At 36.7% G+C, this 18,655-nt stretch overlaps 1 pseudogene; it reads left to right on the top strand.

The window, feature by feature from the left end:
* LOC135219036 (protein O-linked-mannose beta-1,2-N-acetylglucosaminyltransferase 1-like) overlaps nt 1-14,762 on the top strand; it is a 20,047-nt pseudogene extending 5,285 nt beyond the window's left edge.
* The last annotated feature ends 3,893 nt before the right edge of the window (nt 14,763-18,655 follow it).

Genomic DNA, 18,655 nt, shown 5'->3' with positions numbered 1-18,655 from the left:
TGCTATGTAAAATACAAAAATTCCTGTGATCAATTCTTGGAACCAAGATATCTTTGATCATCTTGAGACCAAGATATAAGTACGTTTGCTAGGAACGAGCAATACATTTAAAAGTAATAGTTGATAACTTAACAAAAACCATAACAGGGCCAATAAATACATACAAAATCAATATTGAGAAGTGTATGCCCATGAAAAGACAAAATCATTATTGGAATGAAACTGGTCTAATAGGAGCAAGGATAAATAAATCTCTAGATTTGCCAGGCACTAAAGGAGGGACAGTGGTGTCTGATTTGAAAATGAATTCATGGGTGAAATACAAAGTAAAGGTAATGATAAGGGTAAGGCAACCTCTTGCTAAATCACCAGGCATCCTCAGCCCTTCTCTAAGCCTGCCATGCATACCAATGAAAAACAAGAGGAAGAGCGACTGACAGAAAAATGTTTGAGTGAAGTTCCAAGCAGAGGAACTCGAATCCAAGGTAGTGGTTTATTTCAGAGTGGCCTTCTAAAAGAGATACACATTAGAGGACGTATTGAAAAGGGTAAAAAGCGTAGGGTGTCTAATGTTGTCAAGTGTTTGTCAACAGTAACAGATATGCCATGAATATCGAAGATGATTCTGAGTTGGTGTAGGCATAGAAAAAGTTCATCACAGAGCTTTAGAAGGGTCCTTAATTTCTCTAGGGGTAGTATCTCAATGAGTGGATGGTACCTTGACAAATCTACTACATCTGGGTGTCCATACCTTTCCACATTTTTTATGATATTTTAAGCACAGTCTTTTCTTCATTTTGTTATTCAAGTGGATATTGATAAGTAGCTATCACAGCTAACTGGCAAATCTCCAAATGTCTCCAACTTGTTTCTGTCTTCTAGGATGGATACACAGAACTGCTAAAATGCTGCTGTAATTTATTTTCTTCTAAACGCTACCTCTACCATAAAACTGAAACTTACGATGTATTCTAAAACATCTATGATTCAGTATTCTGTGAAGCAATAAGTGTAAAAAAAAAATTTTTGATATAATGGCAGAACAAAATGTGTCAGTAACTACGACAAAAAAAAAATTATGTGAAAAAATATATATAATACAAGAAAGCAAAGATGTTAAAAAATGCAGTCACGAAAGCAGGCTCAAAATCCAGTAATACTGCATTTTATTAGGTCTACAGCATGGCAGGAGGGAATGTCGAAATGGGTCACAGATGGAGGGGCACTCGGGTATCCATATATTAGTTCTGTCTACAGTCCCTGATCGGCCCAGGGATAAAGTACAGCGCCCATCGGAAAGGAAGGACGATCTATTTCATCAACGAAGCCCAAGGTTAATGCTGGCTCAAAGATTCATCACTACCAACCAGCAGAGGTTCTTGATTTGGTGGATACCCTGCGGAAGATCCGGCCAGGCAAGCTCATCATCATGGTTGCTGTGGTAAGATTTTGTATGGACAACCAAATGGCTACAGGGGATGCGTCTAATACATGACGAAAGTTGAAGCTCTTTTCAGGAAAAGACAATGCACGGATTCCATCAAAGTATTATATACACAGATAGATATAGACTGCTATTTTCCCTATTTTTTCTGATCCATGTTCTATTTAATGAACCTTCAATCTTTTTGTTAGTCTTCAGCCACAGATTAATACAAAAATTAATTGCTTCCATTTCCCAGTCATTCATAATCACGAGTACCTTTTTTTTTTTCTAATTTTAGGACATCAAACCTATAGGCAGCCTTTAAGGTACTGAAGTCTTCACACTTCACGTGTTGTCTTAGTTTTTCATTTCTTACGTGCTCAAAACATACTGGTCTTCATTTAACAAGATTTTCCACTATCAGTCATAAACTATAGTACTTTTCCATATAATTATTATCAGCAATATCCGCCATTGATTATTTACAGACGAACATGACACACACACTATATATATATATATATATATATATATATATATATATATATATATATATATATAGTAATACGTATATCACACTAAGTTAATAATCTTCAACTTCAATATCACAGTCCGCACTAGAATTACGTCAATTACCGTGACTTGGACAGGTTGGTTTCATTACTTTTGTAAAATTGTGCATATTGTGTAGGTGTATTTGTTATTACATGTAAAATACTCATAGAGCCAGGATGTGGAGTTTCAGACGCATTCTTTTCAGCCAGAATGGCTCATGTTCCTTGGGGAGAGAGGAGATTCGGCTATCAAGGAATTGGGTTTCAAGTACCACTCGAGGACCGCCAACGGAGAACCGTGGGTGGGCATTGCCTCAGTTGGACACCGGGTTATTTTTGAATCCGTTATTCCGACCGCCATCGGGAAGTACCCAGCAAGTGGGATACACTTCGTGACAAATGTACCAATTCGTCACACATACGGTAGGACTGACTGACTGGTTGGTTTAATGCTGTAAGATAGGAGCTCTTTATGTGGCTTGTCTCACTTCATTTCTTTTTTTATTCAAAATGATGAATTCTGCTTTAATCAATCGGTGCTCTATGAGAGCTTCCCTGGCATGTTACTATACGCTTGTGGAAGAGTAAATGTAGAACTGACTTATTAATTTCCAGCAGTTTTGGTGCTAACCTACCAGCTTCTTGTCCTTAACTTTCTTGACGTTTGGGAATGTGTATAGATTTATTGGACATGAAAATAACAATACTACGGTACAGAAATGACCAGTAAAATCAACATAGATAATGGAGTTTATTTGAAAGAAATTAGTGAGCCTGTTTTTACATCGGAAATAATTAACGAAGGTAAGCATATAAGACATAATCAAGGGTAATCATATATAATATTGACTTGTAAACGCTGCGACCATATAATTGTAAGCACCTAAAGGAAATATCCATTGTGAAGAACACAGCAGATGTGATAATTAAAGTACAATCAAAAGTCTTTACGAATTGCTAGACATAAATTATAAAGAAATTGATTTTCATGAACAGAATTTTCATGGCTCCACAATCCACAGCACGTAAACGTCTCCTATAACACTTTCACGAGCATTTGAAAATTATTAAAAAGTACGTAAGAACATTCGCCAACATGTAACGTTCCACAATTTAGCGTCAATGTGCAAAACCTAGCTTCATAATGAGAACGGCCAGCAGAAAACTGACTTGAATCCCCATCTCATGATTTCTGAGTGAAGTCGTAACATCAGATCATTTCTGGAATTGATGCAGAACAGAACAGTCGATAAAGATAAAAGAGAAAAGGTAGCGGCATCCTTGGCCAGGTAGTTCCCAAAGGGTTCAGATCAAATTACTGCTGGAAATGAACGGATCAGTCTGATTTCTCACCCAACATTTCCAAGGCTTCATATTTGAAGTTCAAGGAGTTTCCAAATTCTGAAAAAAAAAACAAAAAATAATAAAAAAATAAGAAGTAAAAAAATGCGTAGAAGTTTCTTCGGCTCATTTGAGCTTCTGTACATCGTATAATCAAGATTCACCAAAAATAGATAAATCTTTCGGTGGTCTCTGTATAAAAGTAAGATGCACAATTGTGGTTAGATTTTAACCTTAAATAAAATAAAAGCTATGAGGTAAAGGCCTGTAATTTGCTTAGTTTGATGATTGGAGGGTGGATGATCAACATACCAATTTGCAGCCCTCTAGCCTCAGTAGTTTTCAAGATCTGAGGACGGTTAGAAAAAGTCGGCGGACGGACAGACAAAGCAGGTCAAATTAATTTTCTTTTCAGAAAACTAAAAAACTAACATTTTCTTGAAATGAAAGCATTCATTTTCATAACGTTTTCACAAAAAACGAGCCCTCCCAACCGTTACAATTCGCTAAAAACGTCGTCGTCACGTTTCGGTAACAGTCGTCTTGAGCGTTTCGTAGCACTTTTATTTTAGAGCCAGGGGGCTATTTATAGCATTATGAAATTCATCTTCAACTGAAGGACGTTCTGTTATTCACAAACCATCATCTGTTGGATGCCATCACACTCATAATAAACAAATCTGCTTTGTTGAATATCAGATAGAAGTCGAATGATAATGAACTTCAATGTCAATTCATCTCCTCGAATATCAACCACATTGCAAGTCACTGCCACTCAAGCAAATCTTCCTCCATGCGTTTCAAACAGACGAAGTGTGGTCGATGGGACGCACACGAGGATATGCAAGACCAGGCGGAATTCTGCAGTCGCTATGAAGGTACGGGGATCTGTGCTCTTGCGACGCGCCATTCACATTCCACCAGAGATCTTTACAGGTGAGACACCTATTCCTTCTTTGTGTGTGAGTGCTTCCGAAAAGTGGTTATACCACATCTGTACAGAAAAGTTAATTATATCTTAGTTTAACCAGACCACTGGGCTGATTAAACAGCTCTCTAGGGCTGGCCCGAAGGATTAGATATCTTTACGTGGCTAGGAACCAGTTTGGTTACCTAGCAACGGGACCTACAGATTAAATTCCTCTGATTCCGCGTTGGAGCGGGAATCGAACTTCGGACTACGAATCGGTAGGTGAGCACGTTAACCCCTCGTCCAGCGAGGAACTAGATGCACACGGAACTGGAATGCTTTCACTTATCAGCGCCCTCGTTGTCGCTATATAAATCGAATAAAAAATGATGAGGGTCCCGTGATAATCATAAAGATGCAGTGAAACCTGCATATATATATATATATATATATATATATATATATATATCCTATATATATAATATATATATATATATATATATATATATATATATATACTTGTACGGACAGCATATCTGCCTCATGTAATCTTCAGAGAAAATGTTATAAAGTTGCTGGCTGTGTGGCTGCCCTTCACCTGGAACTCCTTTTCCAGGCCCCTGTGATCATGACGGAACGTATTCCAGTAGCGGTGGTGACAGCTAACAAACCGAGGAGACTGTTCAGGTTAGTGGACTGTCTGACTGACTGATTGTCTAGAAGCAGGTCACAAAAAGTGTAATCACAGATTATACAGACACTCAGAATAGACATCGTCATATCATCTCTTGTAATTCACTAACTAAAAGAGATACTAATTCAAATAACGCAGAGCCTGTAATAAAAGAAACCGGGATATAAGTTTTATAATTAAATTATTGTGATAATAATGGCTGGTCATTACAGAAATGTAAAAAAATAAAAAAATATCTAGCATTAAAGTAGGAATGATATAATCTATTTATGGAAGAAATAATCAAGCCCAAATATTCTTTTGAGAATTAAGCTCATTTTCATCTCAGCGCAATGTTGCTACTGAATAATGCAAGCAAGCAAGAATATCTTAACAGTGTTAGAGAGCAACTCGGTTTATACACTGGGCGAGCAGTGCTGCAAGTTTAGAACTGCTCTCCTGCACTTCTTGCTCCCCCAGTGGAAATGTCAATATATTAGGAAAATGGTGGGTCTCCATTGTGTCATTCAAGATGTACTATGTAATCAGAGCCGATGCTGGGAACTGCGTCCAAGATTAGAAATATTTGTCACTCTTATTATTATATATTATTATTATTATTATTATTATTATTATTATTATTATCATCATTATTATTATTATTATTATTATTTTCTAGAAATGAAGACCATTTTTTTGTATGATATAAAAATAATTTAAAAGATTTTTTTGTTTTCCAATATAAAAATTATTTAACGATTTCTCTTTAATACTAAAAATGATTGAACGATTTTTATTTTCAATATAAAAAATGATTTAACGATTTTTTCTCTAATATAAAAAATGATTTAACGATTTTTGTCTAATATAAAAATGATTTAACGATTTTTTGTCTAATATAAAAATGATTTAACGATTTTTCTCTAATATAAAAATGATTTAACGGTTTTTTTTTTTGTCTAATATAAAAATTATTAACGATTTTTTGTCATATAAAAGTAATTTAACGATTTTATTATTTTTGTCTAATATAAAATGATTTGACGATATTTTGTCTGATACAAAAATGATTTTCCAAGTGAAAACTTCTCTTTAATATAGTATGCACAATAAGTGATGAATATTACTTTCGTCATTCTTTATTTCATGTTTTATTCCTTTTAGAATGCATAGAAAGACTTCGAAAGGTAAAGCCGGCGCGATACCCAATTAGATCAAATCGGGCAAATAGGCTTAAAACCGGCTCTGTGGGTAATTTAAAAAGACTTTTGAATACAAGTAGCCGGTTATTTTAAAGTACAGATGCCCATTATTATAACTACTATATTATAACATATTGTTTACTAATAATAATAATAATGTTGTTGATGTTAGAAAGACAGGTAAATACTAATAATTTCGAAAAAATGAAAGAAAAAAAACGGTGTAAGTTAATCTTAGAGAAAATTAAGAAATAAAAACTGTCTTGATAACAAGAATACACCAAACTGATTGCGAAATAATAATAATAATAATAATAATAATAATAATAATAATAATAATAATAATAATAATAATAATAATAATAATAATAATGGAGATACAAATCCAGTTATGTAAATGTACATATAAATTTAAATTTAAAACTCCAAGGATAGCTTTCGGGGATCTGTTCGGTTCCCTTATCAATCCGAGTGATAAGGGGAACCGAACAGATCCCGAAAGCTATCCTTAGATTTTTAAATTTAAAATATATGTACATTTACATAACTGTGGATTTGTTTCTCCATTTGAAGACTCGTGCTACTATGAGGATTTTTTTAATAAATATAATATTCTTGCACAATGAAGTCGAGGTCTCAAAATAGCCCGAGGAAAAATAGCGAAATAGCGTTCAGTAATAATAATAATAATAATAATAATAATAATAATGTGATGATGACGATACTGTAGTCACTGGCTACCATGGGGGTAAAAATGTTCGTTTACTGATAGACTACGTAGCAGCGTAAGCTAATCAGCAAGGCTGATAGATAATAACCTGATAACACCCTCACCCAACAGGCTCCTGAAGACCTTGTTCACGGTACCGGGCGCGAATGAAACGGACATCTTAGCAGTCGTCGACGGAGGTCATCCCGAAACACTGGAACTGCTGAAGGTGCTGCGAGTGTCCTCGTCGTCCACAGGCCAGAGGGCTTCCACAACGCTCGCACCAACGCCAACATTCGCTTCGCTCTTCACTCAAATTTTCCTCACGTATCCGGAGGCCGATAAAGCCATAGTCCCTCGAGGACGACCTCTTACTTTCTCCAGACATCCTGAGTAAGGATTCTCTCTCTCTCTCTCTCTCTCTCTAATCTGTGTGGGTGTGTGTGTGTGTGTGTTGGGTACATACACTCACCATACTATACACACCACCAAATAACGCAAAAAAAGATTTGATCAATCGGTAAAATAACACGGATCGCATATATTTACAAGACTTCTCTGTCAGCTTCCCAATGATTCTATCAGGTTTGCTTCTCTCTCTCTCTCTCTCTCTCTCTCTCTCTCTCTCTCTCTCTCTCTCTCTCTCTCTCATGCAAGCATGCACACAGTAAAACTAAATGCTCTTTAACATTTAATAAGATGCTAAGGAAAGAGTGTAGCAAGTAACAACGAGAAGCTTACTTTGAATACTATATTAAACGTCGGCTGAATTTTGTATTTTTTTCCCAGAGAAAACTGAATCGACTGGGTTGTATCGTATTGTTAGAGCATTATATATGTTACAGTCAATGTCTAAATCCAGACAATTGGAAAAAGTGACTGATTTTTTTCAGGCAGTTGTGAATTGCCTGGCTCACCCAGTCAGTTTTATAAATCAGCTAAAAATCGCAGACAATTTACAAAGTGACTAAAATTTGATAGATTTTCTTGGCATATTGACTGAAATGATCCTGCTACGGGTCACAAATCCCCAACCCCGCCCGGCCGAGGAACGAACCTAGGTCCTTTTGTGTGTGTGTGTGTGTGTGTGTGTGTGTGTGTGTGTGTGTGTGTGTTTTAGCTAGCTGTTACCCTCTCAGTGCGAGCTCAGAGCTCATTATTTCCTTAAGTGATTGACTCATATGAAGTAATGAACTGACAGAAAAACAAACCGTGTTCTTGAGTAAAATTTTATTTTCTAAAACCTATGTAACGATATATCAAAATTAAAAATAAGTATAAAATGTGACATTTTGAATATTATATCAGTTTTTATTTTACAATTCAAGCAATGACTATTGCACTTGTAACCTTCTTTGTAACATTTACAGCGATTTGTTTGACAATGTTTCTTGCCTACAGTACAGTTGCACTTAGCATAACCTTGACCACCAAACCTAGATGATTGCTGTACTGCCTGAGGTAGTCCTACCTCCTTGTCTGCACTCACTTCACCAATACTATACAGTTGCTGGCTGCAAATATCAAATTTGGCTCCTACTGTAGCGCCCCTTGAGTATTCCATCTCTCACACCTATTCGATACATGACATTTTCGTTACGATCTAAGATAACACCGATAACATTTCGTGGATCACCTTTCCTTCGATCAACTAACGGGATGGGAATTGTCACGTTATCTCCTGGATTACCTGGGACATGTTCTACACGACTATGTTTGACCGTGCGCTCAGCTTGAGCTAACTGACCAGCTGCTGCTAGGACCGCTGCAGTGCTGTCTTCTTGGAGCTTATAAAGTCTTCCTTGAGGATTCTGGCCACAGGGTGGACTGTCTGGATAGGCAGAGCCTCTGATTAATAACCAAAAGAAAACATTTAATAATGGTGATAGACTTGCTATGTGGTTTGGAACTTGACCAAATTAGTTATCAGCTACCTTTTATAATTGTGTGTGTGTGTGTGTGTGTGTGTGTGAGAAAGTATCACTACCTGGCTGAGTGCTTTGTATGGGGATTGTTTGATTCTAGAATGGTAACTGGCGTTCTTTTGGAACTGCACAAACCTGAGTCCCATAGGCCAGTCACTTGTATCATTATCCCCTAACCATGAAATAAAGCATGTCTTTTATATCACAGTTAAGGCGTTCGACTGATCCCTGGGTCTGTGGATGCCTTGGTTTACCATGAACGATCAACAGGTCTGGCCAAAGAAGTTTGAGTTCCGACATAACTAATGTTGTATATTCACTACCATTATCACTTGCAGAATTTGAGGGGCTCCGAACATTAAAATATGTCCAGTAGCTGGAATGCAACCTCAGCTGCTCTCTTTGAAGTTAAGGGACGCAATATGCAACACTTTGTTAGATGATCTTGGTACACCAAGGTCCCACCTGAGCTCGTTAACCGTAGTCCTTAGATAAAATCGGTTTGACAGTAACACCCTGGTAGCACATCTCTTTCTTTCTTTTGACACTGAACACACAGATTTGAACAGTTCTACAATATCTCTCGTTACTTTCGCATATCTTGATAATTCTTTGACCATTTTGTCTCATGCCATGGCCCGTAGCAATGTGAGCACGTTTTATTGTTTAAAACATATCCTCAACGTGCACAAAATAAACGGTTCTTGAGTTTCACCCTTCTGTTTTTTATCAACTTTTCAACACCACCATACTGAAGAACTTCATAACATCCAAGGATGTAATACTGCGATTTGATCTATTTTTTGCAGATGCTGCTACTCTGAGTTCCTCTGTCAGTTGTAGTACTCAAGTTTAGTCAGTATTAATGACTTTGAGTCCGAGTTTTTCTTTAACATCACTTTGTCGTAAAATTGTGTTTCTTGGGAACACGCCATATCTTCTATAACGAAGTGACCTCACACAAGGACAATGCTAGGGAGGGACAAGACCAACACACAACTGCTCCAGCTAGCTAGCACACACACGCACACTGTTGCGGGTTCGTTGTTGTTGTTGTTTAAGATTAAGCGGGGGGATTGGGAATTTGTGACCCGTAGCAGGATCATTTCAAACAATATGCCAAGAAAATCTATCAAATTTTAGTCACTTTGTAAATGTCTGCGATTTTAGCTGATTTATAAACTGACTGGGTGAACAGGCAATTCACGAACTGCCTGAAAAAATGTGTCACTTTACAAATTGTCTGGATTTAGATATTGACTGTAATATATATATATATATATATATATATATATATATATATATATATATATATATATATATATATATATATACACACACACACACACACACACACACACACACATATATATATATATATATATATATATATATATAATATATATATATTGTAGGAAGCCCACTAAAATTTTAGTGGGCTTCCTACAACATATTAGAACACGGATACAGTGCTTAACTTTGCTATATAATATATATATATGTACTTTCTTCAGAACAGAAATGATAAGTATGCCATGAGACGAAAACGACGCGAAAAACTCTTAAAAACAAAACATTTTCTTAATGAACAAGAAGTCAGTCACAAGAGATTTCCGACAATAACATTCCTATATCGAGAATAATTTTGTGGTGACGAACTGCTTCTTCTTCAGCAGGGATTTATTTACTTTTTTTTTTGAAAATGAAAGATGAGAAATTCCTTTTATTATATACACTTAACATTCATCCAAACAAAACTCGTTGAAAACGCAAAGAACAGTTGAAATTAACAGAGGTATAACTGAATCTCATGCAGGCTATAAACAATGGTAGACAAAATCGGACACGAAACATGAGACAGATTGAGCAGCCATGCAATTTATTACCTTTTCCAGCCAACCTATGACTGAACGGAATTGATTATAGATTTTAGACCATAGGCCAAGCACTGGGACCTAAAGAGATCATTCAGCGCTGAAACGGAAATTGACAGTAATAGGTTTGAAAGGTGTAACAGGATGAAAACCTCTCATTTGCACTAAGAATCAAACTGTTAGGAAAGGGTGAGAAATAAGATGGAGGAAAGAGAATATGAAAGGAGATGCAGTAAAAGGAGCGAAAGTGGTTGCAGCTAGGGGCCGAAGGCACGCTGCGAAGACCTTTAGCAATGCCTGCAGTGCACCGCATAAGGGTGCACAGACTGCGCTACCCCTCTACGGGACTGACAACCTATGGGACATTCATCTAGGTTCCGTTTTCGGTCGCTCTACAACATATCATTTTCGAGTTGAGTTTCTTTCTTCTCTCGAGGTAAACTATTTCTTTATTTCACAGATCTGTCCGTACCTAGGCTAAGCAAAAGCGCTGGGTGAAACATCATAAAAAAAAAAAAAAAAAAAAATATCAAATTCTGTCACAGCTCTGAGAACTACACATTGATCATAATACGATTTCTTCCTTTCTTCCTTCCACTCCTGACAGGTTCTTTCACCAGACCTCGTGGGTTCTCAACAACGACCCTTCGGTGTTCTGCATCAACGCATTCAACAGCAACAGCCTGCCAAACACAGCTTCAGGTGATATCTGTTATTCTGACACCATTTCTCCTTACCTGCGGTCATTCATTTCCCTTGCTCACTGTGGACTTCATAAATTCTTCTCTAAATTTAGACATCATAATAGATTATAGAGAATGTCGTAGAATGTTATTATTGTGCAAATTCGATTCTCCGGAAAAAAGATTTTCCTTACAAAAAAATAATTTGGGAGATTCAGCCCCTTTCATTGTGCTCCAGTGCAACCGAATGTAAGTCTTCTTCATCCTCATCACTATTATCATCAAGCTGGAAGTTTGATTTCTAAGTACAAAATTATGAACGTTTATACAGACCAAAGTTTTGTCTTTCGTGTTCAGGGTCATCAGTGCCATCCTATGATACAAATTTGTACCAGCCATTATTCATATTCTTTGGTTTGTTCTACATTTGTACTCCGAGATTTGATTCTGTATCATAGGATGGCACTGATAACCCGAACACGAAAACAACTTTGGTCTGTAAACGTTTATTATTTTTGTACTTAAATCAACTGGAAAAGAACATAACTATTGTACGGCATCCTTCAATCATTCAGGGGCCACTGTTTCCCGCCAGTATAGAGGTTTTCGATCTTTCTCCCACCCTGATTAACAGACCTTGGTCTTCCACCCATGAGCAATTTTAACAGCTATAACTCCTCACAAGACGATACTGCAACGGTTTAAATGTCCTAATTTCTCATGCAGTCGTGAGTAATGAGCACAATAATAATTTCTACCTCCATAATTATACTTTCAGTCTATCAACCCATCAATTTAGGATTTTCGACAATATCGTTTTTATTCCTTTGTTTTTATAGATACTACGAAACTCCTCAGGTCAGAGTCCTTTCCTATGTACGGATGGATGGTGAGGCGTGAGTACGCCTTCAGATAGTGACCCACTGGATTCCAGGAGAGGTTAGTTGCCTGTCAGCAATAAACTGATACTCTTAATTTTAAGCTTAAACTGGTGTGAATTATTACTGAAATTAAACACAGCATATATTCTAGACTTGATAAAGGCAAAACAGTAGAGCAAATGGTACTGACTGATAAGCTATATCTACTAGGTAAGTCTCGTTTGATGGAATACAATGTTTTTCGTCTTACAGCGGTCGTCGTTTCTATAACAGATTTGAAATATATGCAGAACAAGCACTATAACGTGAAGTAAATACGAATCACACATTTAAACCGACTATGATTCTTAACGAAGGATATACTAGTTCGTAACTTTTAAATGTTTATTGGAAAATAGAATTTGTAAGAGTTAAGACTGTAACAAAATACTGAGGGGTAATTGCATGTGAACGAGCTATGTAGTATGTAAGCAGTGAAGGGAAAATACAAGAACCTGTCACCTGTCTTACAAAGTAAACAAAAAAAAGTACCTAGATAAATAGAAAAGGAGTAGTAAATGTAAAGGAAATTTCAAAATCAGTTTCCTTACTATTTTTATTGACATTTATATTAGCAAAATTATTCCAAAAGTCGATAACTAAGACTGCACGCCGTGGCAGATTCATCAAGATGACCAAAAACATACGAGCTCTCTTGCAGGAGGGCGACTGGGACTGGTACCTGATGGGGGCCTCTTCCCAGAGAGGGAGGGACGTGGTTGTCCCCAGGAAGTGTCCCGCACCCTCCACGCTGGGTCGGCTGGAGCCCACGTCGATGGATTCGAGCGCAGCACCTCTACTACAACCGCATGATCAGCACGTCTGACCCTCACGCTCGCTTGGCGAATCTTGAAGGGTGAGGTTCAGACAAAACAAAAAACTAGCCTAGGTGATAATCTACGGCAGTTAATTACCTGCGGGTGCGATGATCTAACTGCTGTATAGTGTTGTCTTTAGCATCTTATTTGGATTGTCTATAAATACTTATGAAACGAAGGAAAACCTCTTTAGCTCGCTCACCTAGCTTCCAAAGAATAGAATACTTCCGAGTGAATGAATCAGATAATGCAACAGTGACAAGAAATGCTATGAACGTGCAATGCAAATGAAAAGACAAAGATAAACCAAAAAATAATTTCTATAAGAACATAACATGGCTCAGAATTACATCTAGAGAAAAAATACCAACATCTTAAATATAGGTGTTATGAGTTCTCATATATATATATATATATGATATATATATATATATATATATATATATATATATATATATATATATATATCACTATATTGTGAGTTAAATCTGCCTACTCATGCATTCCAGGATCATCTTCGACAATTACTACAGCGTTGAGAAATGAGGTAGCCCGGTCAGAAATGTTAGTTCCAGATCCGACGGAAGAGGGGGGTTTGCCTACCACAAGATCGTCCTGGACCCTTCGTGGTCTTCGTCAGAGCAGGCACACGCAACGATGAATTTTTTCAGCTTCAGAATTTTTCATGATGGTAAAATGACTTTGGATTTTCTATCTTGATGTCAATTCTGGAAAAATCGCGACATATTTTCTGATCAGATTTTCTGCGCGAATTGTTTTTTCCGAGAAAATGAATTGTCATAATTATTTTGAGGAAACTAACCAAGATAAGTTTGGCCCTTGATACATCTTCTTCCTTTAATTACTTAAATTCTATATGATTTCCCAACCTCTGTATTTCACATATGGAACGAAACTATCTCGAATTCTTCACCGTTTGATAGTTACATCACTTGAATGAATAAGAAACTCCTTAGGTAATTTTGTATTTCTCTGCTTGCATTCTCTTTATGCTTACGACACTCCATACTCGAAAGAAGAAGTTGACCTCTTTCCCCCAACTGAATCTTTCTTTGTCTTCAGACCTCAAAACTTATTACTGGGACACGAGAGAGATTTTCAGAGGCGTCATGAGATTCAACGTCAAAGGTCGCATCCTCTACGTGGTGGGCTGTCCATCTCTCAGGACTTTTGGTGGGTGCATACTTCACCTCTTTATAGACTTACAATTGTGATGAACGCTATTAAAGACGTGTAATGATTAGAAACGAATTTTCTGGCCTTTTACCAAACAAAATTTTTGCTATTAAACCAAAATGTGAAAAGTATGACAGCAGTAAATTTTAAAACATTAGATATGCACATCAAATAGCGTGTTTTACTAATGAAAACTCATTCAGTCGTATATATCAAATTAAAATTTCCAACGATTTATCTAAGAACAAATTTCACAACAGAACATGAGGGACAATTCAACGACAATATGAGATGGACAGTAGCATTTTTGAAGGCCACAATCCCGACAGCTCTAGGCATAAAATGACTTAGCCCATTGTTATTTCTCTTGCACAGCCGTTACACCAGAAGGGCTACATGACAATCAGACCCACCAGGGATCTCATTCTGAAGGTGCAAGAAGCCAACGACCTGTTCGAAAGGAGCCAGTACGAAATGACGACTCGAAGGAGAGTCGTCCACAGGGATCCTGCGAAGGAAGCTTCCCTTGAAAATGTTCTCTAATAAGGTGCGAGAATCCGTCAGCTGAAACAGACTGACTGAGTATTTTGATTTTAAAAAATGTTGACATAAATTTTAAGGAAACATTCGCTCGCCCGTGCACATTGCATCCTGTAAACATGACAACTGATGAAACTGATGAAATCTACTCCGCTTTTCTAATAAAAATTCCTAAAAAGACAAATTGACTTCTACACTCATAATAGCCTGTCCATAGAGAGAGAGAGAGAGAGAGAGAGAGAGAGAGAGAGAGAGAGAGAGAGAGAGAGAGAGGGATTTCAAATATAATTATACCATTTTACAGAAGATAAAAATGTTTTCTAAAGCATGTTAGAAGGGATGGTTTACTGTCCTTATTCATACCTTTCTTTAATGAGAAAATACTTATACTTATCTTTTAACTGATTTTTATTAGAGTATTTCTTTTAGGAGCCTTTCCTTAATCAGTGTTCAATCGTATATAAAGTAGAATTATTGTTTCCCTCAGAGTTTTTCCCTTCATTTCTCTTCTCATTTATACTTTATGTATCGATCTATGTATGTATGTATGTATGTATGTATGTATGTATGTATGTATGTATATATATATATATATATATATATATATATATATATATATATATATATATATATATATATATATATATAAAACATAACAGCCATCCCGTCGGCTTTTATAGAGAACAAACAATCTTTTGCCACAGACGTATTCAAAATTATCCATAACATATAGAGTTGTTTTTTTTTGCAAGGATGTCGTGACTGGTACTATATAAATATGAGTTGCATCCCCGATCATTAAAAAACCAATGAATCACACAAAGATGACCCGCAATATGGCGCCTTCAAATAAAAGAACTGCCATCAGAATCTATAAAATTAGAAGATAATGGTAGTAAAAGGTAAAAATTGGGATCATATTAAATCCAGCGAAACTGACAGTATAATTGGAAAATTTTCACAGATATTTTTGTCAGATTTGACAGGGCCTTCTGTATACAACCAAGTTCAGTAGGTAGTGGGTAACTAACTAAAACCACACGGAGATCGTATGCAGAGAGAGAGAGAGAGAGAGAAGAGAGAGAGAGAGAGAGAGAGAGAGAGAGAGAGTTCATTTTGCTTCTTGGTTTACATGTGGAGTTAGAATTCCGAGGGAGTCTTCCGTGGTAATGATGCTCGGGAGGTGGAAAGGCGTCACTGAGAGGGGGAAGTTGGAATCGAGGGAAGGGGGACGGGAGGAGGGGAAAGGGGGGGAAGAAGCTGAGGATGAGAAGCACCTAATGATGAAAGATTGGCCGCCTGATGCATATTCTCTCCAATGCTCGATGACAGCCTGAATGGAGTCAGGAAGCGAGAGACAGGGGTGGGGGAGGGGATAAAGAAAGAAAGGAATAAAGAAAGAAAGAGATAAAGAAAGAGAGAGATATATATGAAACAATAATAATGTCCAGCTGGCTTCGCTTCGGAACTTTCTAAGAGACCAGAGACGACAGAGAACCTTTATTTCTCTACTGTCATTATTGTTCACGATATTATTTTTCTGTACACCACAAGGAGAAGCCATAGACTTACAACAACTAGGCGTCTACAAAATGAATGTCAATATGTGGAAAAAAAGAAAGAATAAACGAATCGTAGAGAATTAGGCATTATATCGACATTATGCATATATATATATATATATATATATATATATATATATATATATATATATAATATATATATATATATATATATATATTTATATATATATATATATATATATATATATATATATATATATATATATATATCTATATATATATATAAAGCTAGACAGATAGATAGATAGGGTAAATAATGATTGATTCTAATGGCCATATTTTACTAGATGGATTGCAAAATTAAAGATACCTATTTACCCATAAGTTGCAAAAGGTTCAAACTATAGTTCTTGGTCTGTTTACATAAAAAAATGAACCAAATAAGTAAAAAAAATGTTTACGGTTATGAAATACCCAAGACTGCTATAATACTAGCTGTATATTTTGTTGTTTCAGAGATATAGCCACATCTGAGTGATGGGTAAAGAATTACACCTGATTCCTAATATCAAAACTCAGGTGAAAATAATTTTTCAGTAAAAGGGTGATACAACAATTTCCCTTACATAACAATTAGTACAGCCTTCTCCTTCGGAACTTAACTACAAAACTAAAAGACATTCATAAATTTCCCTTTCTGATGTTTTATTAATATCTTACATAGCCATGTTTTATAATATCTTACATAGCCAATCTCCTCAAAATAGACTCATCTATCACCTAAATTTCAGTTAAGTTCATTTTCTTTTTCCTCCTGGCTTTGGTCTTTCAAGGAACAAGGTCCTTCAGAGTATACGTTTTAATGTTGAATTACTGGTCAAGAAGCCTTTTCTTTCATTTTTAAACCACCAGTCCTTGGTAGTCTGCTCATGCTGCCGCCTCTCAAGCATCTCCAACAGTTTCTCAAAATAGGAATTTGCATCTAGGCCAAGGTACTTGGTCTCATTTCTTTTCGATAACATATTTAAGTAACATTTCCTTCATTTTGTTACACGAGCCTTTCTTAGATAAGAGATTCCAAAATCAGCAAATTTTTGCCTATGTAAGTGACACCTCCCGGGTTTCTATCCCTCTTCAGTTCACCGCCATTAGCTCAACTGATGGGTCCTACTATCCCTCTTCAGTTCACTCCCATCAGCCCAGCTGATGAGGGTTTCTATCCCTCTTCAGTGACTGCCATTAGCTCAATTGATGGGTGCTTCTATCCCTCTTCAGATCACTGCCATTAGCTCAACTGATTGGTGCTTCTATCCATCTTCAGTTGACTGCCATTAGATCAACTGAAGGGGTCATTCTATCCCTCTTCAGTTCACCAAAATTAGCTCAACTGACGGGTTTCTTCTGTCCCTCTTCAGTTGAGTGCCATTAGCTCAACTGATGGTCGTTCTATCCCTCTTCAGTTCACCGCTATTAGCTCAACTGACGGGTGCTTCTATCCTTCTTCATTTGACTGTCATCGGCTCAACTGGGTCCTATAATCGGCCAAGGTATTCAGATCAATCTGGAGGTACTAAGCAGGAAACATCTTTCCCTTCTTACTTCTCGATCATTTCCCTTACGTTTATTATATTTCCCCCCCCCTCTGCATTGGCAATATTTTCCCTGCTGCGAGCTACCACATATACTCTGTTTTTTTCTTCTGTCCACCCGCCTGTTGTGTTTGCGTATGGTAACACTGCGTCCCGGGCTTTAAATAGTTACGCTATTTGTAAGTTTTAGGTAAATAAAAGGATATCTGAGTCTACATTTGCAACTGAAAAGTGTTTTTAATAATTTACTGTGTGCGAATTACACCGTTAATATTCGAAATAGGGTATTACTATAATTGTTGAATGTAAGCTGAATGTAACTATCTAAAGCCCGGGACGCAGTGTTACCATACACAAACACACAGGCAGGTGGACAGATGGAAAAAATCGAGTATAGTAACCTCCACGTCCTCGATATCAGAGCATTCTAGGGATACCGTCACTAAAACGTGTTTTGTTCCTAGAAACCTTTCAGGCCGTGTTCTTCTTTTTTTATTAGCTTTTGGCAATGTTTCTCAGAGCCTTTTTTAATGGCTTTGCTGACACAATCTATTTCGATATATGCAAACTGGGCCGGTCTTCATCCGAAACTTTATTCCACTGAGCAACTGGTTTCGTATCAGCTGCTTACTTCTGGAGTCTTTTAAGTTTTTAAGTTTAACCATTGATTAACTCCTTCCTTAACACACACACACACACACAACACGCTTGGATTTACCAAGGTCCAGGAATCTAGAGAATAGACCTTTGTATATACTACAAATATATCTA

The sequence above is a fragment of the Macrobrachium nipponense genome, chromosome 1, assembly GCF_015104395.2.
Source record: "Macrobrachium nipponense isolate FS-2020 chromosome 1, ASM1510439v2, whole genome shotgun sequence".
Taxonomy (NCBI): Eukaryota; Metazoa; Arthropoda; class Malacostraca; order Decapoda; family Palaemonidae; genus Macrobrachium; species Macrobrachium nipponense.
The sequence above is the reverse complement of the archived record's forward strand: the minus strand, read 5'-3'. Positions and strand labels throughout refer to the sequence as shown.